Raw genomic sequence first — 24870 nt, 5'->3', positions numbered from 1 at the left:
TTTCACAACAATAAACAAAAGCAATAGCAATAACAACCACAAAAGAAGTTTAATTTCGGATCGCAAGCCATTGTGTCTGATCAATTATGAATATTAAAACAAGATTGCTGACACTCAGTTCTTGTTGTTTAGTTTTAGTTGGAAAGAAAAACATCTTTCACAGTCATAAAGTAACTTCTTCAAGACTACTCCTTCTAGAATCAGTGACTAAAATTATAAACATTTCTGAATATAAATTATGAAATAGAAACTATGCAAGGGCACAGAGTGCTAGAAATCAAGAGTACTGAAGGTTTCAGTTTCGGAATCATTATTTATTAGTCTTGTGATCTTGGTCAAGATTTCTCTTCTAGGGAAAAAGAAAAAAAGAAGAAGGAAAGAGGAAGAAAAGGAAGAAAAAAGAGAGAAAGAAGGGAAAGAGAAGAGGAAAGGAAGGAGGAGGGGGAAGAAGAAGAACGGAGACTTCCTTCTGCTTCCTTCCTTTCTTTTCTTCTTCTTCTTCTTCTTCTTCTTCTTCTTCTTCTCTCTGCTTCTCCTCCTTCCTCTTCCTCTCCTTCTCCTCCTCCTCCTTCCTCTTTCTCTTCCTCTCCTTCTCCTCCTCTTCCTCCTCTCCTTTTTCTTCTTCTTCCTCCCCTCCCCCCATCCTTCTCCTCCTCTTTCTCCTTCTCATTCATTTGGTAAAGAAAAGGATGGAATTAAATCTCTATTTACAGGACACTGCAAGATATGAGATTCCGTATAGAAATAAGATACCTATTGAGAAGAGAAGCTTCATACAGTATGTACAGTTTGGAACTGTTCCAGTATAGTTTCTTTGTAGAAAGTGCTGCAATAACAAAACGTATTTAAAAAGAGTTCTTAGTAGAGAAACAGTAAGACAAACATACCATAGTACACAACAAACAATTCTATGCCTCAGTAGTACAATCTAAAAGTTGCAGGTCCCAGGAGTGCCATCTTGAACTTGGAACATATAGCCTTCAGAAGTAGTGTCTGGCACAACATTCTGACTTTCCTCTTCCTCTACAGAGAACTATTTGTCAATCAAGTTTCATGAAACTTGGTACACAGATTCATTTTCATGATTTTGTACAGCTTCACTTTTGTCCAAACCTCCACATTTTTCAATCATTATACTAAGTTTCTCAGTTTCACCTAGTTTCCCAGAAACCTGAAGTGTGGGGGATAAGCTTAGGAATCCCCCAGGCTTACACCAATGGGTTAGCAAGGCATAAAGAAATACAAAGTCATAAAATGGTCACACCCGAGTTTGGGTAAACCAGATCGTCACCCCAAGAATAGGAGGGTGCAAAGGCACCCTGAGAATAAGGAAGCGCAAAGGTGCCAGGACTAGGGAGGTGCAAAGGCACCCCAACATAGAGAGGAGATGCAGAGCCCCCAGAATAGAGAGGGAGAAGCAAAGTCCTAAAATAGGAACAGGTGGAAAGGTGACCAATACATAGGTATATGAAATAAACAAGATTAGATATTCAAGGTGGAAGCACCCCCAATTTAGTACTATAGCCGAAACCTGCTTTCACAGGAGAATAGGGCCAGATTAGGTAAACTGGTGAATTGGACTATGGACCACTGTGCTGCAGGGAAAGCAGCCCAGGGAAGAGATGGTTAACAAAAGAAAAGGTGCCTTATTAACCCTGAGGTTATTCCCCCTACCTGTCTCATCCCTTAGGCTAAGATAAACAGAGGTGCGGCCTCATGTCCATTGTAAACAACCTTCCTCCCAACTGTCCGATGCCCGGATTTTGTGTTATATTGACCCAAACCTCTACCACAAATATCCTCAAGACCCCCTTTCCCTCACATTCACAAGTTAATGTTCACAGACTCATTGTCCCTTTGTGCATATCCATCGCCATGTTTATAAGCCTTCTGATCCTGATAAAAATGGGGTAAGGACACTTATTTGGGGCTCTTGTCTTTTCCTGGACATTAGTCATCTTTTGCTTTCGATCCTGCATCCTGCTCTTTTGCTAGACAAGAGAGAACTTTAGACCCAGAGTCTGTGGCACTGAAGTATGTTTGAAATTGCATCCAGAAAAACAGAATACTTTTGGTATTTGTTACAGTTAAAAGGTTCATCAATGGTTATGTTATGTCACCATGAATGAGGTTTACAATCTGTTCAATGCTTCTGCCACTTGTATACTTAGTCAAAGCCCATACAGTTCCTTTTGTGTCTTAAAATCTGCCTTAGAGAGAACACCAATGAAGAATGGAGCTAATCCATGATTCACAACCTGCTCTATCTGGTCCTGGCAACCACCTGTGATGTTTGATATTGTCCACATAACTTCCTTCTGAATATTAGTTTTGGGACTCATTAATAAACTTGGAAAGACAACAAGTGCTCCTGCATCTATTACATCCTGAGTCTGTTCATGTGTCCCTGTGACGATATTTCCTGTGGTTCTTAGTGCAGGAGTCACAGTGGGCAATGCAGTAGCTCCTAGAAACTTCACAGTTGTGGCACAACTCCTGTTTGTACAACCATTTCAATCCATTCATTTGGATCACCAGTAAGGTAGGAAATGGCCCAGCAGGTTATCTGCTAATAACTACTTCTGGGTCATCATGTCGCAGAAGACAAACTAAGATAGGGAGAATCTGCTCAATACCATCTAACAGGGGTGCAGGATTTTTGTTGTGACAAATGTTTGGAAGTGTCCAAAGAGCTAAGTAAGTAACCACATGCTGAAGATAACATATTAGGAGCTGCAGGGAAAGCCAACAGCCATCCTTGGTCACCAAGTCTTAGAAAACAGAACCATCACCTGTGAGGTTTCCTGGAGCCCAAACAGCTTGTTCATTGATGTGGGCATGAGGAGTTGCCCACAGAGAAATGAATGATGGGATAGCACCTCCATCTACCACAGCCTTAGTCTTTTCTGATGTCCTGGAAGCAATGTTAGTGAGGGCCCAGGCAGATTCAAACTGAATGGGCCTACAGTCAATTCTGGGCAAAAAAGACACAAATTTTGGAATCAAACCAGCTCAGATTATGTTGTCTGTGGGGGCTATTTTTCCCTAGAAAGCAGGTTCCAGCTTGAGTAGCCTAGGACTAGATTTCCAAATGGTTGCTATTTATGCTTTTGACAATGTCATCAGTGTCATCAACAGACCAATTTACAGTGCCCTGGTTGTTGTGGTTTTCCTGCAGTGAAGTAACATCATCAGGAAACGAGCTTACATCTCTCCTTTACAGTATCTCGTCATCCTTCTTGCCTCGCCTCAGCCCCACGTTAACTTTTCCTCCACACTGCCTCATATCTGGACTGTCTTTCCCCTTGTTCTTGAATCTGTTAAGGCTGGCGGCTAGTGAATTAGCATTCTCACTGGTGGACATGGTTATGAGACAAAGGGAGAAAGCTGTATGGCATGGTGGGCTCAGGCTTCCACGGGAAATGGGGTGGGATGGGCAGGCTGCACCAGCTGCCCTCAAAACATCCACCCCAGCTCACTCAAAAACCGTGTTGATCAAGGTTTCTTAACAAAATTTAGGGAACATAGTAATACTCATTACTGATATATAATCAGGATATATACATATATACTTATATATCTATATAGATATAGATATAGATATAGATATAGATAGATATAGATAGATATACAATCAGGCTATCTATATAACTTATATTATTTATTTTTAAATGTTTTTTAAAATTTTATTTTAAGAGGGAGAGAGAGAGAATCCCAAGCAGGGGAGGGGCAGAGAGAGAGGGAGAGAGAGAGAATCCCAAGCAGGCTCCAGGCTGTCAGAGCAGAGCCCAGTGCAAGGCTCGATCGCACCAACCGTGAAATCATGACCTGAGCCAAAACAAAATGTCTGACGCTTAAACCACTGGGCCTCCCAGGCACCCCATATACTTATTTTTATGAAAGTGAGATATGTGTCTGTGGACATCTTACAAACTGCAGTACATTCAACCTCAATGTGCTTTGTGAAATACTAGGTGAAGGTCAGATAGATTGGGAAAACAATACATACTTTATTCCCGTTTTAGAGATTTATAATTGATATCTGTAAATTCAAATAACCAAGAAGTGCCTATCAAAACACTTGCTCAACTTTGTTTAACCAGTTTCCAAAACTTATCCATTCTTATTTTTTATGTCTGTCAATATACAGAAGTAGGTTTCTTTACAACAAACTGGATTAGATTACCCTCAGAAATCTATAGGACAGTGGTTATCTTTTAAAAAAATATTAAAATGTCACTGAAAATGAGGGAGGGAGATTCCTGTAGTTTAGGTTGATTTGAGAGAACTTATAGATATAGGCCTTGAAGTATACTAATTATTTAATAGTGAAATTATTTATTGAGTAGCTACAAATATTTATTGAATATATACAAGGTGGGGGAAGGCATCAGGCTTTGTGTGGTTACTATATTAATCTCATTGAATTTAGGAACTAGAAGGTGAGATAAGACATACCCGTAATGCAAAGTGGCACCATAAAAAATTAAAATACAGTGGTAAATAAGTTGGTGGAATTTTAGGAGCAAAGTTGCATGTGCAAACACATAGTATCTATTTAGACATTAAATTGTCCTGAGATGGGGCTCCTGGGTGGCTCAGTCAGTTGAGCGACCGACTTTGGTTCAGGTCATGATCTCATGGTTTGTGAGTTCGAACCCCGCGTCTGGCTCTGTGCTGACAGCTCAGAGCCTGGAGCCTGCTTCGGATTCTGTGTCTCCCTCTCTGTCTGCCCCTCCCTCACTCATGCTCTGTCTCTCTCTGTCTCAGAAATAAATAAAAATTAAAAAAAAATAAATTGTCCTGAGAACTTCTACTTTATTTCTTTAAATTAGATTTATTAGTTTATTAAACTATGTCTGAGACAGTACGCTCTGGTAATTGGCTATACTGTACAAGCATGTCCTATATTTGAAGTATGTCCTTGTCCTTAGTATCAGGCTTATAAAACACCCAAGGAAATATCTATAGGGGACAAAATTCATGCATTTCTTATTAGTTATCATTATTATTTAGATAATAGAATACTGGACCATGTTTCCACATTTATTCTGAGATCTCTACTTTTTTCAGATATAAATATCTTCTTTACTCACTAAAAGTATGTAAGATAAAAATGTAGTATAATATAGTATTTATCATGTACTTAGAAAATTAACCTAAAACAACCTTTTTGGAACACATTTTTTAAATGTTGCAAAAGTTACTTGAGTCTACATTCCACACTCAAGTCACTCCTGAAAACTCTCTGTATCTATTTTTACCCTTAGTATCTAATCTCCAGTCTACTTCCCAATAGACAATATGGATGGAGGAACTTGTTAAATTTTCAAACATGGGTACAGATTATCATCATCATAACGTCTTATTATACACTTTTACAGAAAGCTTTTAGATAGTATGATTTTTTCTCATCTTGGACCCAGCAAATCTCTTCTCTCCCTTTAAAAGTCAAGACACTGAGGACGGTAATCTTTTATATAAAGTATCAACCAGGCTGGTACGTATAGTTCTGATTCTGTTCTTCTGAACTTAATAAAACTCTTGCTCTGAAGGTGTTCTAGCCCAGGTTGCTACAGCCAAGTACTATAGGCCAGGTGGCTTATGAACAACAGAAATATAGTTCTTACGGTCCTCAAGACTGGAAGTCTGTGATCAGGCTGCTGGCATGGTTGTGTTCTGGTGAAGTCCCACCTCCTTGCAGAAGGATATTTCCTCATTGTGTCCTCACATAGCAGAGAGAGAGAGTAAGAGAGCTCTCTGGGGTCTCTAATAGGGGCACTGATCCCATTCATGAAGTCTACACCCTCATGACTTACTAACCTTCCAAAGGACCTACCTCCTACTGACGTCACATAGGGGTTAAGATTTCAACATAGGAATTATGGGGGACGATGATAGAAGGCTATTGAGTGAATGAGCACTGGAGCTATGGAGTCAGAATATCTGGGTTCTAGTCACAGTTACTATGTGTGATCTAGAATAACGGTTGCGCCTGATTAAATTTCTGGTCATCCATCCTCGGTCTCCAAAATATGCCCCCCTTACATATTGGGCAAACTTAAAAGTTAAATATTATAATAACACAACACTTGAATTTTAAAGTACAATGGTGACACTAATCTGTGTCTTCTACATGATTGTGATATTGCTTTTGCATTATTTTTGATAGGGAAAGAGAACGATCCAAGGACTTCTACTTGGATATTTGTATTGAAATAGGTAGATTATCAATGAGGTAATGCTAGCTGCTACAGTACACAAATTACAAATCTTACAGCTTTACACAGTAAATGTTTATTTTCACACATGCCACAGTGCAGGGTGGGTGTTAGTAGTCAGATGGCTTCCCCTTAAGAGACCTTAGAATCTGGACATTTTCCTCCCTATGACTCGACTCTCTTTTATTTTTTAAATAAAGTTTATTTATTTGTTTTGAGAGAGAGAAAGAGAGAGAGAGAGAGAGAGAGAGAGAGAGAGAGAGAATGATCAGGGGAGGGGCAGAGAGAGAATCCCAAGAAGGCTTTAAGCTGCCAGCACAGAGTCTGATGTGGGGTTTGAACTCACAAACTCTGAGATCATGACCTGAGCTGAAATCAAGAGTGGGCGTTCAACTGACTGAGACACCCAGGTAGCCCTTGACTTTTTTTTTTTTTTTTAGATTCTCTTTTGACTCAGCTTGGATTTTGAGAAAGCAAAAAAAAAAAAAAAAAAAAAAAAAAAAAAGGATTATACCAGAGGGTTTTATGGCTCAGGACTTGAAATAAAATACTCACATTTTCTTGGCCAGAACTCAGTTACATGGCCAAAATTGCCTGCAAGAGAAATATAGTCTAGCCATGTACTCAGGAATTAAAAGGGAACTCAAACTAGAACAAAAAAGTAGGAAATAAACTGGGGTTCCAGTAGGGATATCAAAGAAATTCAGAAGCCAATGTCCATTTTTCAGCTGATTCAAGTTAGTTTCAACTGGCGACAGTGTGTTAGCACTGAACCAACAGTCTCTGATGTATGTGCGTGTGGGCCTTTCCATTTCCTGAGTGTGAAGGAATCTTGTTAATAGTTCCATATCACTTTGGGACATATAGAGCAGAGATTCAGCATGTGCCCACATTTTGAGTATGTCATTGATATTCCAAGATTCTTCCTGAAACAATTTGTTATTTTAGGGGCCTAAGTTTATTAACAGTTTCACATCAAAGACTTTGATGAAGGTCTGTTGTGGTTCCTGCTGCCCAGATCTGGGTGTATGAAAAGTTACTTATCAATTTCATTCCTAGGGACCCCATGGTTGATCCACCATGGCCAGAGATCCCAGTGGGTCAGATGATTCTCTTTTCCATGCTATCCCTACTCTTATTACAGTAATAATTCCCATTATATCTCTGGCAATTAAGTGCTTGTCCTTGGTCTCTGACACTTTTGGATCTGCTCATTCCCAATGAAGTCAGGAAACTGTTTCCAAATAAGCATTTCCTTCTAATACTCCTGGCCCACAAGGTCTCCCATGTAAATGCTTCTGAAAGGTGTTCCTTGGCAGAGTGTGGATGACTGGGGTACACTATGGGGGTGTTTGAGGTGCTGGACTATTCTGTTTCTTGTCCTGGGGGGTGATCATAAATGTGTTCTGTTTGTGTTCACTAGCACTCATTGCCTCCACAGTCTCTGATGCCTTTAAAAGCATGCATTTTGAAATCTGTTGAGCATTTTGTTTAGCTGTTCAATGGAGCATATTTTGGTGCAAGGTGACTACAACTACAATTGTCCACTAAAAACATAAACTTTGCTCTTAGCTCTATAGAAAGTAATGATCCAAAATAATTTATCTTTGTACCTGAAAAAAAAAATGGTTTCTTTTACCGAGTAGCAATAGTTTAAACTCCTAAGAGGCCCTTCTGGTGAACTCTCCATTACCCTCATCACTCTCTAAAGCCTTACCTTGTTTTATTATTATTTTTTTCAATAGCACTTTCACTGTCTTACAAAATTTATGTTTAGGTTTTTCTCTATTTTCCTCTAGATTATAAGCTGCAGTACAAGAGACAAATATTTTATTTTGCTGAGTGCCTTATTCCCAGCATCTAGACCAGTCCCTGGTTTATGGCAGGCACTCAATAAATATGAAATGAATGAAGCAATGTTGTTAGTTGTGTGTATATAAATTAAAATTTCCTATCACAGGAAAGAATAATAATCTATTTGCTAGGATTCTACATTTTAATTTCAATTTAACCTTTTAAATTAATTATTATTAGTAAATTAAATGTTTATGTTTGCTTGAATTTCACATATCATATATTCCCTGTACTGACATTGGTTAAATCAAAACAATACTAATAACATATCCTAATTGTAAATTATTAGCCAGCATGTTGTCACAATGGTATGATTTGGGATCTTCACATGTTGCAGGGTAACTTCTCCCTCTTCTGAAAAGCTGTATTTTTTTCCTCATGAACTACTGATTTATTTGCCATGTATCAAATACAGTCTGAAGTGTTCTTTGATTGTCTTGTAGAGTCAGGTCTCTTAAAACACTGTTGTAAAAACACAAATTTGTTCTTTTTTTTTTTTAATTTTTTTTTCAACGTTTATTTATTTTTTTGGGACACAGAGAGACAGAGCATGAACGGCGGAGGGGCAGAGAGAGAGGGAGACACAGAATCGGAAACAGGCTCCAGGCTCTGAGCCATCAGCCCAGAGCCTGACGCGGGGCTCGAACTCACGGACCGCGAGATCGTGACCTGGCAGAAGTCGGACGCCCAACCGACTGCGCCACCCAGGCGCCCCAACACAAATTTGTTCTAATGTGATTGATGTATTAGCGAATAATCGGAGTTTAACACGAATGTTGTATTTTCTTTTGTATGATTTCTTAGATGAATTCAGAAAACCGCACCCAGTTGAACCAAGCTGGATAGGAATACACAAAGTGTAGGCACACACACACACACACACACACTCGCTCCTGAAACACCCACACTGGATACCTCAGGTCACCATGTGTGTCATCTGCTGTTACAACTTCCCAGGCGATTGCAGATAACCTTCAGTCCACCATTTCACACCAACTCACAAGCTGACACCCATTCAATGCCCACTTCCACAAGCAAATTTCAGGTTTTTTGGGTCAAATGCCATATTCACTGTAATATACATATATATGTATATGCGTATGTAACATACAAGATATATATATATATATACACACACACATATATGTTAAGTATATATTCTTGTAACCTTAATATATACAATATAATAAGTATATATTATATTATATATTAATATTAAGTGTATATATGCTACTTAAAATGTATAAATGATAATAGTTTTCTATTAGGTTCTTACCTTTGTTTTAATGTGTTACTGACACTTTACATTTTTGCGTGTTGTCCTTTCACCTTATTTTCCCTCATAAATCCTGTGAGGTTTATTGTGCAAATTTTGCACAGCATGATGCTTTTTCTGAAATGTGTGTGTCACATTAAAATAAAATCGACTGTATTATAATTGCTCTATCATCTGTGTTGTCCGAGTCCTTTAGCAACCCTGGTTGGGTTCCCCAAAAGTAGACACTGAGGTGTAGCTGGGCTGCAACATGTTTCTGGGGATCAACATCTGGGAAAGGAAGTACGGAGTAGCAGTAATGGGCTAAGGAGGCAGACACAATGTGGTGTAGGCTTTATATAAATATATATATATATATATATACACACACACATATATGTATATATATATACATACACATATATATGTATATATATACACATACACATTTATATGTGTATATACATATATGTATATATATTCATGTATATACACACATATATGTATATAAAATACATATAATAATATATAATACATTAATATGTAATGTAATGACATATAAATATATATATAATATATTTAATGTTTTATTTATTTTGGAAAGAGAGAGAGAGAGACAGAGCGCAAGTGAGGGAGGGGCAGAGAGAGAGTGAGACACAGAATCTGAAGCAAGCTCCAGGCTCTGAGCCACCAGCACAGAGCCTGATGCGGGACTTGAACTCCCGGACCGTGAAATCATGACCTGAGCCACAGTTGGACGCTCAACCGACTGAAGAGCCACCCAGGAAGTCCTGTGGGATAGGCTTAACAAAGCCACAGGAAATAATTTTTAAAAGAATAGTGCTTGTCAGAGAGTATGTCCTCTGTTGAACAGAAATGGCCAAGCCTTTGTGCTCCTCTTGCTTTACTCAGTTACCAGATATGGATGTGGTTGGAAGGCTGAGGCTCAGGTAGGGGGCGCTCTCTGCGGCTGAGCGTATCCTAAAGAAGCTGATACCTGTGAATTGTCTGCAAACCAAAGACCTTAGAGTTGAGCACTAAAACCTTTCTTAAAAAGGAATGCCGCTTGAATTTATCATGATATGGGTATTTCTGGGGTAATCTCATGCTATATTTTACATCGTTTAGAAAAACTCTTAATTTTGAAATAATGTTTGCACAAATAGTACAGATAAGTCCTAAGTACCCTTTATTCACCTTCCTCTCATGTTAATAGCTTACGTAACTCCAGTACAATGATCTCAACCAGGAAATTAATACGGATGCAATACTATTAACTAAATACAGGCCTTTTTCAAATTTTACCAGTTCCATTAATTTTCTTTTCCTGGACAGAATCCAAGTTGGGATCGCACATTATATTTACTTGTAATGAATTATGCTTTAATTTTTACATATGTATCCTTCTGTGTGAAATCTTTAAATATCCGGAATACTTAGCAAAGTGTTTGGTAATATAATTATTAAATGAATAATTGTGGAATGAATAGACTCTGCAAATTTTTCAAAAACAGATCTTCGTTTAATTTTAATTTCTGGCATTATGACAACACTTGGTCTTCAGTTTGTTTGTTTAGTAATTTCTTTAGCAATGAATGAAATTGAACTTTACATATTGGGTACCTCTCATGGCATAAATGACATAAATTAAACGGAAAAGGGAGCCAGTTCTTTTCTTATCACTTTTAAAAAATATGTTGCATGTGATTTGAAGAAATAATATGAATACAAGAGAAGAGAGAAGAAAGCATCAACAATATTTAGGGAGATGGTATTGAATCTCATTTTGAAATGCGTGATGGGCATGGGTTAATTAGAGTCAAGAGAAGGAGGGGAGTTTTGCAGAGGATGGTGATGTATAAAGCCACAGAAATATAAGCCTGGAACCTGGACACAAAAGAAGATAAAACAGAAAGCAGGGTGTTTTGTTTGTTTGTTTGTTTTTGGTTTTTGTTTTTGTTGTTGTTGTTGTTCCGAAATCAAAAGGCAGAGAAAATTTACAAAAACCCTTATCCATTTTCTGAGTGCTAAATAGATAGAACTTTTGAATGATGAATTTATTTTTTGATCTTGTGTGGATTTCGCATGACAGAAGCTTGCGGCCTGTTTGCATTCATTCATTCACACTTTGAATGGCTAAGAAGTCCATAATCCTATAAATTAATTACTCACTGGGGTAAAAGGAAATGGATTTGGATGTAATAATTCAGAGTGAAATACAGATTTTCTTCTAAATCATGTGGCTATTATAGGAAAATATACAAGCAATCTTTAAAATCTATAGGATAAAGCACAACTTGCTTGGCTAATTAGCTCGGTCTGTTAATTTGCTTGGTTTACGAGAAATGTATTAATTGCATCTTCATTTGTTGATTTGTAGTATCAGTTATTCATTGATAGGATATACTCATGATGCCATCATTTTTGAGGGAGCACAATTATCAATTAGTCTCTTTATTTTACCAAGTACATCACAATATTTTTATTTTTACATTGGATTGCACAATTTCTTACATGGTGGATGGCTAAGTACATACTTCTCTGATAACTCTCAAAATTTTGGATTCTGTTTCTAAATGTCTGGAAAGCCCTGTTTCCTTCTGAAGTGTGAGGCTCTAAATGGAGTGAGATTTTAACTTAGGCTTGGTGTTATCTTGGGTGAAAGGGATTAGCACACAGTGCTGCAGAGAGCCGCTGAGTACTCAGAGAAGCTACATTTCCTCTCCTGAGACTTTAATTCTCTTTCAAACAATCAGCTGAAAAAGCAACTGCCAGAGACTAACCAGCATATATTCAGTGTTTTTTTTTTCTTTTTTTGCCTTAGATTTTGAAATCCAAAAGCACAGCTTGTAAAAAAAAAAAGCCAGATAATGCTAGGATGTCTGTCGCATTTAAAAATTAGATCAGAAGTTCTTCATCTTTTAATAATGGAACTAGTTTTGGTACTAGAAAGCCCTCCGAAAAGGCTGTTTTTTTAATGGTAACATTTATGAAAAGAGTTTAGATGCATATGAGGTTGTGATACAATTGTCTTTGCTTGCATTAAAATATTTTCAAATGTGCCTGAGTTTGGAAGAAATGTTCTTCGTCACAGGTATCGGTTGTATGGCATCTTAATGTAACCATCCATAGTTGGTCTGAGGATGTCTTCCAACATATAAATGAACCTCCTCATCATGTCTTCCAAAACGTGTTCCTCCCTTCCTGTCTTCTTCGTTTTTACCAATGGCATCATGGTCTGCAGTTGTTCAGATCAAACCACGGTGCCGGTTATCTCCATGTGAGGCCACATTAGATAACTTGCATCTCACACTTGTGCCTGACAGTGCAGTGATCACTCTGCACTGTAATGCTCTGTTGAAGAGTCTCTTTCCTGCAGAAGATTGTGTGTCTCTCTCCTCATGCTAATATTAGATCACTGTTTGGCACGAAATGGACAAGAAGCATCCAAAGGACAAGTGCAGGGTGAAAGAAATGAGTGATGTGTTTCTGTCTCTCGTATCTAATTATCTTCCAAGGTCTATTGATTTTAGTTTTGAAATACTTCTCTTATCCATCACAACCCCTTCATGTCTAGGCCATAAAGCTCACGGTCTTCTTAAGCAATTACTTGGACATTTGCATGAGACTGATGTTACTTTCATCTCTGTCCCTGATCCCTTCTCTATTACCTCTTTCATATTGTCCTCAATGCACTCTTCCTAAGAGATGTCTTTGAGGTTGTTATTCCTTTGCCCAGTACCCTCCCTGACCCTAACTCTATGCAGGACAAGGTATACAACTCTCCGGTATAGTTAGCATGTTATCCAAAGTCTGGTCTCAGAACAGCCGCCCTTCTTTTCACCATGTCCACTCATGCATATGATATTGCACCCCAAATCAAAACTTATTGTTAATTTCTTCCCCCTCGCTGTGTTTCTGATCTCTTGTTTACTGAAATATCTTCACCTTCGTCTCTACCAGTCGCGAGGCAATTTAGCCCAGGTATGTGTTACCTCTTGTATGATTAAGCATTTCTAAACAAATTGTCTCAAAGGAAAGCATTTTCTCCCCACTCTGTGATCTCATAAGACCTTGTCCATAATTCCTTTACTTCATTGCACCTTGTATTATCATTATTTGTATTTATGGATTGTTTCACTAGTAGGGCATAAGCAACTTAAGGCAGAAACCATGGCTTTTGGGGTACCTGGGTGGCTCAGTCGATTGAGCATCTGACTTTGGCTCGGGTCATGATCTTACAGTTTGTAAGTTCAAGCCCCACATGGGTCTCTCTGCTGTCAGTGTGCAGAGCCGGCTTTGGATCCTCTGTCCCCCTCTCTCTCTGCCCCTCCCCTGCTCTCTCCCTCTCTCTCTCTCTCTCTCAAAAATAAATAAACATTAAAAAAAAAAAAGAAACCATGGCTTGCTATTGTGTGTCTTCCACAACTTTAAGCATGATTCTTAAGAAGGCAGACAGAAAATGTTTGCTGACAGGATCTGGAACATGTGCAAGTTTCCATTATTACATTTTCTTAATATCACAAGCTTCATGTAGTGAACTAGATAAAATGAAATGTGTGTAAGATGGCCTATTATTTAAAATACCAAATTTTCAATTATTTCCACTGTAAAAGGAATTATAAATTTGCAAGTTAGGTAGAGTAAATGAAAAGTTAATAACATCGACCTAGTCAGAAAACAGGATCACATCATGGGGAAATGAATTTTGATTCTGCTTCAGGGAGACATGGAAGGAACATAGGCTCTGGAGAAATCTGGGTTAAAAAAAAAAACAACTCTTATTTTTTAGCCATGTAAACTTAAACCGTTTAACCTGGGTTTCCATTTCCTAATTTGCAAAGTGGAGATAATTAATAGCAGTTGCCCTGTTTACATTCCTGGGTATTTTTATGTTTAAATGAAATAGTGAATTTCATAATATTTTGCTCTAAATTTGAGTATACATGGAAGTTATAATTTAAATTTTTTTTCTCTCTTTAGGCTATCAGATAAAAAGCTATCAATAAATTAAAAATTAAGAACATGTATGTTTTTCTTGTAAATAAGAAATATGATATTATCCTTCCATATCTCATTCCTGATTTTACCATGTTTCCAGTTGTTAACATATTGAGAATTTCCCATTGTTTTGGTGTATAGCAGATACCCTTCAGATAATTGGTGTGACTGTTTAGTCAATTTATGTTATTGACATCCACTACTATTTAATCCAGTCATTGCAACACCTATAGGATCTATATGCTACTTCTCTATCAGTTAAGTGAGGGATCTAGGGAGATGGTTAGAGATGGTAATTGTGGGAGAAAAGAAATTGATCTGAAATAGGTTTAACTCCCTGCTACAATACTATAAAATCCATAAAAACATGAACTTAATATGCTTCCTGTCCCTATTTTTTCATCATTATTTTTTTCACTGCTGTGCCTGAAATAGAGAGGTTATCTATTTGTTGCATGCATGCAAGACATGAATGAATGAATGAATGAATGAATGAATGAAATAACTGATTATCTGGTGATTGACTTATATAATAATGTTAAGCTAGAGATGCCAGCATATGTCTCAAGCTTAATTGAATATTTCCAAAATATTTAGGAGATAGGGCTCTATCTTATTTTTATGGCTAGGCCTATTGAACTATGGTACAAGGGACAGGAAGAAACCCTTCGAAAGTCAATCATGAAACTTGGAAGACTATCTTAACCAAGTTGCCCGTTCTGAAATAGAGTTATAGAAATGCCAAGGAGATTAATATTGGCCAAGGCAGACTTGAGTATAGGGGTGCATTATCATCAGGTTTGTGTCCATGAGCATTAGCTACAGTAGCTTCTATATCAAGCTTGCATCTGAGGGTATTGATGTGACTGGAGCCTTTTGAACACAACTTTATATCAGACATATGTTCAATTCTTTATTATTATTATTATTATTATCATTATGTTTTTACTATATATTGCCTTTCTTGCTACATCCGGGTCCTCCCTGTTTCCAGCCTTTTGTACTAAATTTTCATTTGATATGATACATTTGCTCAATTGCTGAACTGGTTATAGCACCCTTATCAAATCTTTTTCCACTAGTGCAGACATTTCTGCTGCTGTATTAATCATATAGGATAGCTTGTGATCCATGTTAATAATGATGACATGATTAATACTGGCTTACTTTTCTGAGCACTACTTACGATTTATCAGACACTGCTCTAAATATTTTAACATACTGTTTTTAATCTTCATAACTATTCCATGAGTAGATAGTATTACAATTTCAATTTAGCCAACAAAAAAACTAAGTCAGGGAGAGGTTAATTGGCTGCCAAAGTGCCCACAGCTAGAAAATCTTGAAGCCATGCATTGATCTTAGGTAGCCTGGTTTAGGGCCAATGAGTTTAATCACTGTTACAACTGGGTATTGCTTATAACACACACTTCATGGAATTTAAAAAGAGTGTAGATAACATACTCTTAATGATCATAAGATGAAGATCATAACTAAATCAAAAAGGAAAGTTTTTCAGGCAGTAGGGATGAAGCGGAAAAGAGAATGAAATTGATAAATTGAAGAGCTTTCTAAAATAAGAAATATGAGAAACTACATACATTTATTCTCAAACTTATATTGAAAAGCTATCATACTTCAAGAATTATCCTTGGTACTGAGATTATATTCCTATCAGTGGCTGAATTGTATAAATGTAAATACTAAAATATATTTCCTTAAAAATATGTTTATCTGCATAGACAGTACTTCTGACAGCTAAAATCGCTTATATCCTATGAAGTTCTGTTTGAAGAGGTAGAACTTTTATGATGTGGCCTTGTTTGTGACAACTCTGAATCATTCACCACTCACACCATAGACATGGTTCCCATGGGTCCAAGCCAATGGCTGGTCATGTTGGATGTTCTAGAGCCCATCCACTCCTGCTTGATGTGGGGGCTCTTCCAAAAACCAACCTGCGCTTGAGAACTCCCTTTTAGCTTGGCTGAGACTTTCTCGGAACTTCATTGCCTTCTGAAGCTTTCATACCTAATTTTTCCCTTTCTCTTTTCACAGATTTCAGCCCTGCATCTTGGCCTGGAGGCTCTGCCTACTGACTTCTGCCCCATCCCCCATCTCCTTCCACCATTCCTCTCTTTTAGTCTCGCTCTTTCGCTCTCTCCCTCATTCTCATCCTCCCCTCCTCTCTCCCTCTCCTTCTTTCATTATCTCTTTCTTTTACTCACTCATTCAGTCACTCACTTATTCATTCACTCATTCAGGCATGCCCATCATTAAATATCTGACCCTTCTGGTTTTATCATGGTGTCTATTTCTCAATGGCACTGAACTGTCCTACTAGATAAATTCATGAAGATTTTTGCCCCAGGAATTCCATGCTATTTTGTATAATACTATTCATGTGCCACTTAATTCAACCAGAATTCCGACAAGCATATTTGAATGTATAAGATTACTAAACAGGCATTCATGGAGACATTATTTCCTTTAACTTTCTGTTTTAAGACAGTGGAATGTTATATTAAAAAGAAGAAATTGCCTTTAAATAAGTATTTCTTTTTTTTTACTTTTTCTTGACACCAAGACATTACCCAAGTCAGCAAAAATGTAAATATTTAAATTAAATTTAGGAAAAAATGTTTTTCTTTTTTTCCCAGAGCACAGCATACAGTTTATCTTGATACTAAGCATTACAGTGACAAAAAATACAGAAAGGAAAATTAGGGTACCACTTAGTCTTTCACCATTTCTTCTTTAAAAACTCCATGATCGGGGCGCCTGGGTGGCGCAGTCGGTTAAGCGTCCAACTTCAGCCAGGTCACGATCTCGCGGTCCGGGAGCTCGAGCCCCGCGTCAGGCTCTGGGCTGATGGCTCAGAGCCTGGAGCCTGTTTCCGATTCTGTGTCTCCCTCTCTCTCTGCCCCTCCCCCGTTCATGCTCTGTCTCTCTCTGTCCCAAAAATAAATAAACGTTGAAAAAAAAAATTAAAAATAAAAAAAATAAAAAATAAATAAAAACTCCATGATCGCCCTCAGTACTTCCTATTTATGTGTCTTATCCACTATCTAATTAATACTTGATTAAAATGCACACCTGCAGGGGTGCCTGGGTGGCTCAGTCGGTTAAGCATCTGACTTCGGCTCAGGTCATGATCTCGGGTTTCGTGAGATCGAGCCCTGCATCGGGCTCTTATGCTGACAGTACAGAGCCTGCTTGGGATTTTTTCTTTCTCTCTCTCTTTCTCTCTGGCTCTGCTCCTCCCCTGCTCTCTCAAAAATGAATAAATAAACATTAAAAAAAATTCACTCTTGCAGAACTTTACCATCACTTTGGGGCTCTTAAGTGTCTACTTCACCCTTTTTAATATGAAATTAAAAACACACAACTCTTGTAGTATATAAATGAAAACAACAGTAATAATCACTTTTAAGATGAGATTTATGGCATTTATTTGCTTAATATATATGCAAGAATTTTTTTTCAGGAAGTGCTTCGTGTTCATCTGTGTTTAAGAAACAGACATAATTTGGAATAAGCTACACCCTTTTAATTTCTTGCTTTCTTCCAGTAACAAACCATAAAATCTTATCAAATTTCTCCAGCTATTTTGAACCCTGCTGGTTATTCCTACCAGGGTTGATCTCTTCTATGATTATAACCTTTATAAATGCAGGTGTAAGTGAGTCAGAAGCCATTGTTTATTTGTTTGTTTTGCAGAGTCTTATGGGATTTTATTGATAAACAACATTAAGAATGCCATAGGAAGTTGAGAGAAAGAAGGGATTCAAGCCTGATTCAGTGAAAAAAATGTTAATCAGAAAGACTTTATAAGCTGTGTACTAACTTTCCAAGCCTCCTCACCAGTATAGCACTGGGGACACCCACAGCTGTACCATATGAGAAACTAACAGGGAATCATGGAATTTATTCAAAGAAGGAAAAACCACCAAAATAAAGTTCATCACTGATTAGTAATCTCATACCTTTCACAGTCCAAATAAGCATCTCATTTTTGCAGATCTCAAGTTATCTAACTTTTATGTAGCAGAGAACCATAAAAAAACAACAGGCAAGGAGGATACACAAAGCCATTGACAAAATTATTAAACATTTAGCTATTATATTGGAAGAATCAAAACAATCTAGAGGAAATGTTGGCATACTATGACTTGGAGGCCAAATCTGCATTGTTGTCTATTTCTGTAAACAAAGTTGTATTGGGACACAAACATGCCCATTTATTTAGGCATTATCTATGGATGCTTTCATATGAACACAGAAGAGTTGAAAATTTCCAGCAAAGACCATATAGTCTTCAAAGCCTAAAATATTTACTATCTGGCCCTTTAGGGGAAAAGTTTGCTGAGCCCCGCTCTAAAGACAGATGTTTAGGAATACAGTCCTTTCATAGAAGGAGAACGTTTTCTTTACTTATGAGAAATCTTTTTAATTAGAGTCATGTCAACATGTAAATATAAATATCATCCTTAGATATGTCAGAATAGCATATGTGGGGTTTGTTTCTATTTAAAATTGTTTAGTAAAGTTCATGAAATTCTCACACTTCTAAGGTATAGTAGTTTTAATTACCTTTATTGTAAACATGTAACACAGCACATCACTATTAGCTGGGATAATGAAGCTAAAGCTCCCCCTTCCAAAAAGCAAAATTGTGTTACCAAGCCTTCTACATTATTAAGACTTACTACTTTATAAATTTGGTGAATTAAGAGTTGAAATCCCATTCCAAATGCACTATTCACTGATTGTTGAGGCTTTTCCTTACAGGAGCATGAGAAAAGATAGCCCTCCTTTTATTTCTCCACCATGTTTCTTCCATAGATAGATTCTGCTTATCAGTTCAACTGAAAATCATGGTGTGACATGCTCAAAATAATGCAGCCGATCTGTTAACACAATTGTGCCATATGCGTCTGATGCTTTACTATGATTTGTTCTTTTGCTTGTTTCAGAATTTTCCTATCAAGGAAGAAAAAAGTCATTCACATACCCAAATCCCACTTATTCCCCATAGCCCCTCTATGTCCTTCAAAGTGAGTGTATATCACTCCTATGTATTTATGACAATACATTCTACTGTTTTATGTGTTTTCAATGTTAGATTAATAAGATCACACTGGGTGTGCATGTTTGCAACTGGATTTTACCCTCCATATTTATCTCTGTTAGAATATCTAAATCTAATTCATTCATTTTAACCTGCATTATAGTGACCAACTATTTTTAGGAATGGAGAGTTGTTTTAAGATCTTTAAAAGATATTAAATCTTTATGTTGATTAATTTAGTGCTGATAAACTATTGTATGCCTAGGCTATTGCATTTATTCATCCTACTGAAGAGCAATCTGCCTCATTTATTTACTCTTTTTTTATTTATTTATTTATTTTTAAAAATTTTTTTTTTCAACGTTTATTTATTTTTGGGACAGAGAGAGACAGAGCATGAACGGGGGAGGGGCAGAGAGAGAGGGAGACACAGAATCGGAAACAGGCTCCAGGCTCTGAGCCATCAGCCCAGAGCCTGACGCGGGGCTCGAACTCCCGGACCGCGAGATCGTGACCTGGCTGAAGTCGGACGCTTAACCGACTGCGCCACCCAGGCGCCCCATTTATTTACTCTTAAATACGAAAGCACAATGAATATCTTTATACGTAACCTTTATCACGTGACTACAGAGTTTCTCTAAAATAGAATTACTTGCTGGTAGATTGTGCTCTTCAAAATGACTACATACTACTGAAAACTCTTCTGAACTGTGACTCCACTAGTACTGTGTAAAACTTGCTTTCCTTACAGTCTTTCTCAAAACTTTTCATTGCTAAATACTACACACATCTTTTCCCAATCTATAGATTATTTAATAACTTTGCATCTGAGACATTTATTTATTTATTTATTATTATTTTTTAATATTTGAGACTGAGAGACACAGAGTGTGAGCAGGGTAGGAGCAGAGAGAGAGGGAGACACAGAATCCAAAGCAGGATCCAGGTCCTGAGCTGTCAGCACAGAACCCGACATGGGGCTCAAACCCATGAACTGTGGGATCATGACCTGAGCCCAAGTTGGATGCTTAACTGACTGAGCCACCCAGGTGCCCCATGAGACAATTATTTTCAAGCACAGGAGAACACACACTCCAAACTACATTCTCTGAGTGAAGGGCACTTGCGAGTAAACCCTACATTTATCCCAGCTCCCTTTTTGGGGACAATTTCCTAGTTGTGAAGTGGAAACAAAGAATCAAGGAAAGCATTCTGAGCTGAGAAAGCAGAGATTGGAATCTTGACTGCTAAAACAGCTAGAGTTTGCAATCATTAGAGAGGGAGTAGCTAAGCAATGGGGAGACTGGGGGATATGAGAAAGCACAAATCTGTGTGACTGTCCCTACGGGTCCTTGGCTGAGACAGAACTGTAGTTTTTCCAGGCAAGGTCATGTGAAGTTACCAGATGCTCCTGGGTTGAGACTAGAACAAGACAGATATAAGTTAATGTGTGGTGCAGACATTTGAGTTCCAGCACAAGGAGAGTAGAGAGACCTTTGGAATAACTGAGCATTTAATTGAGACACAGAAAGAACATGTCTTAGGAATAAGGCCCATGCCCTAGCATCCAACCTACTTTAGACACCCCATAAATCCTAAAACACAGCCACAGCAAGATATGTGGGGCAACAAGAACTTGGAGCTTGAGACCTAACACATTAGAGAAGCTTGGTAAACACCTTGTGCTTTCTACAAATCTACCCTAACAGCGTGTAAAACCAATCTCTTCATGTTCAAGCTACTCATTGCCTAGGGGGAAAAAAAAACCAAAACAATACTGTGCAGAGAAAGAAAACAGAATGCAGTGTCTATGTAATGTAATAATTATAATGTCCATTATGTCATTTAAAAATACTAGATACCTAAATAAATAAGAAATTATGATTCATAACCAAGAAAAACTGTAATAAATAGAAACAGACACCAAGATGTTCTAGATATTAGATTTAGCAGACAAGTTTAAAAGCCAGTATTGTAAATACATACAATGACTAAAGAAAAATGTGGCCTTAATGAGTAACCACATAGAAAACCATAGCAGAGACATTTACAAAATACAGCAAAATTAAAATAATAAGTTAAGAGTGTTGCAGGAACTGAAGTGAAAGTTCACAGTAGGCGCTAGAGCAGATTGGATTAGAGATTTTTAAAAATGGAAAGTCAACTTGATGATATATCAATAGAAATTATGCAATCTACTAATTCAATTTATATAATGATCTAATTGAAAAAAATGGAGAATTAAAGATAGAATAAAATAAACCAGCTTTAGTGACTGGTAAGCCCTATAATATCAATGAATAAATTAAATATTTATGGACTATACATTCCAATTTTAAGGATTGGAATTGTCAGTATTAAAAGAAAAATACAACTATATAATATCTGTTAGAGATGTGCTTTAGATGTATGTTTGGAAGTAATCAGAATACAAAAGATATAACATGCAAACAATAAGCATAAAAAAGGACATATGTCTATATTGATATCACACAAGCTATTTTATCAGAGGTAAAGAAGGACTTTGCCTGTGCTACAGAAGCAAATCCCCAGCTCCTTGAAAGTAGGTCAAAATATAAGGGGAAATATTGACTAGATCTAAATAAAATTATAAAAACATAAAGGCTTCCCAATGTTCAACTGGATATGTGTAGTATTTAAATTTAAAATTTTTTTATGTTTATTTATTTTTGAGACAGAGACAGATCAAGAATGCAGGAGGAGTAGAGAGAGAGGGAGACACAGAATCCAAAGCAGGCTCCAGGCTCTGAGCTGTCAGCACAGAGCCTGACCTGGGGCTCAAACTCACAAACTGTGAGATCATGAGCTGACTTGAAGTCGGACACTTAACCGACTGAGCCACTCAGGTGCTCCGGTATGTATAGAATTTTAAAAATAATTTCTTACTGCTATATAAATAGAATAAGTACCAAAATAATATCTCTATTAATACAAGGTTATGGTTTTGCCACAAAGAATTAAGGTCGTATTTACTTAGCTATTATTGTAAAGAGTCTTACTTTATGGACTCATTCTACTTAGAGATTTAATGAAAGCTTAAATTAATATTTTAGAAATGTGACCTTTCTGAAAACAATCTAGAGGGAGCTTGTATGATTAACTGGACATGTGTTGCTTGTATTTTTATTTATTTATTTATTTTTAATATGAAATTTATTGTCAAATTGGTTTCCATACAACAACCAATGCTCATCCCAACAGGTGTCCTCCTCAATACCGATCAGCCACCCTCCCCTCCCACCCCCCCCATCAACCCTCAGACTGTTCTCAGTTTTTAAGAGTCTCTTCTGGTTTGGCTCCCTCCCTCTCTAACTTTTTTTTTCCCTTCCCCTACCCCATGGTCTTCTGTTAAGTTTCTCAGGATCCACATAAGTGTGAAAACATATGATATCTGTCTTTCTCTGTATGACTTATTTCACTTAACATAATCCTCTCAACACTTGTTGAAAGTGCTGCTATAAACATTGGGGTACAAGTGCCCCTATGCATCAGCACTCTTGTATCCCTTGGGTAAATTCCTAGCAGTGCTATTGCTGGGTCATAAGGTAGATTTGTTTTTAATTTTTTGAGGAACCTCCACACTGTTTTCCAGAGCGGCTGCACCAGTTTGCATTCCCACCAACAGTGCAAGAGGGTTCCTGTTTCTCCACATCCTCTCCAGCATCTATAGTTTTCTGATTTGTTCATTTTAGCCACTATGACTGGCGTGAGGTGATATCTGAGTGTAGTTTTGATTTGTATTTCCCTGATGATTTTTAAGAGTTAGTGGTTTCATTCAAAAGTTGCAACTATGTTAGGAGAATCAATTTTTTTTGAAAAAATAAAGAAACAAGTCATCAAGGAGGCCTAGCACTCCTAGGTATAAATTCAAAAAACATATAGCTTCATAAGTATCAATTCAAACTATCCCCCAGCAAAAAAAGAAGAGAAAAATAGACAAAGTGATTATCATGGTTCATGATTTTAAGATACTTCTCTCAGTATTTGATAAAACAGGTAAACAAAAAATCAGGCAGGTTCTGATCAAAACTAGCAGCCAATTTCACTTAATTGATATTTACAGAGTGCTACATGTAGTAACCATAGAATATGTATTTTTTCAAGTGCACGTGGAATGTTAATTAAGATAGACAGTGCATTGTATCTTGGACCATAAAATGTCTTAACAAATTTCAAGTGATTTAAATATAGCAGAATAGATTTCTGACAAGAAATTAAAACCTGGAAAATCTCCCAATATTTGGAAATTATATTAACTCCACTTTTAATAAAATTTGTCTGGCAAGAAAATTAGAAAATATACATTTTAAATATTTATTTATTTATTGAGAGAGAGAGAGAGAGAGAGAGAGAGAGAGAGAATGTGCACACGAATGGAGGAGGAGCACAACGAGAGGAAGAGAGAGAAAATCCCAAGCTGTACTGTGTAACAGTGCAGAGCCCAATGTGGGGTTCGATCCCACCATTAGGGAAATCATGATCTGAGCTGAAATCAGGAGTTGGATGTTTAATGGACTGAGCCACCCAGGCACCCCAGGAAATATTTTCGCTTTAGTGATCATATAAACCCAAGTGTTGAGATATACCATGTATTGGAAGAATCAATATTGTCACATACTGGAAGATGAGTTGTCATGTGTTAGAAGTGTTAATATTCTGGTTATGTCCATTGTCCCCATATTGATCTATAGATTAAATGCAATTCTAATCAAAACCTCAAACAGTTACTTTTGTTATTATTGTTTCTAGAAACTGCCAGGATTCTAAAATTTATTTGGAAATGCAAAGGATCTTGAAGAGCTTAAATAACTTGGTGGTGGGGGGCAGGAAGTACAATTTGGAGGGCTTGTAGCACGTGACTTGAAGACCTCCTGCAGCTCTACAACTACACAAATTGTGACAGTGTGGTACTGACATCAGGACAGCAGGATAAACGTATGGGTTAACGGAACACAATGGAGAATCCAGAAATTGTCCACATACATTGTCAATTTATTTTTGAAAAAATCCTCAAGGTAATTCAGTGGAGAAAGAGTAGTTTTGTTTTGTTTTGTTTTGTTTTTTTTAATTTGCATCCAAATTAGTTAGCATATAGTGCAACAATGGTTTCAGGAGTAGATTCCTTAGGGCCCCTGACCCCTTTAGCCCATCCCTCCTCCCACAACCCCTCCTGTAACCCTCAGTTTGTTCTCCATATTTATGAGTGTCTTCTGTTTTGTCCCCCTCAATAGCCAAAGTACGGAAAGAGCCAAATGTCCATCAATGGATGAATGGATAAAGAAGATGTGGTATATATATACAATGGAGTATTACTCGGCAATCAAAATGAATGAAATCTTGCCATTTGCAACTACATGGATGGAACTGGAGGGTATTATGTTAAGTGAAATTAGTCAGTCAGAGAAAGACAAAAATCATATGACTCCACTCTTGAGGACTTTGAGAGA

General features: G+C 37.3%; 1 pseudogene; it reads right to left on the bottom strand.

Annotated features, from left to right (window-relative positions):
• Window positions 1–928: 928 nt before the first annotated feature.
• On the bottom strand, window positions 929–3364 carry LOC115527662 (annotated as a pseudogene).
• Between the last annotated feature and the right edge of the window lie 21506 nt (window positions 3365–24870).

Source organism: Lynx canadensis, chromosome D2 (assembly GCF_007474595.2).
Source record: "Lynx canadensis isolate LIC74 chromosome D2, mLynCan4.pri.v2, whole genome shotgun sequence".
NCBI classification, from domain to species: domain Eukaryota; kingdom Metazoa; phylum Chordata; class Mammalia; order Carnivora; family Felidae; genus Lynx; species Lynx canadensis.
This window is presented reverse-complemented; position numbering and strand designations above follow the sequence as displayed.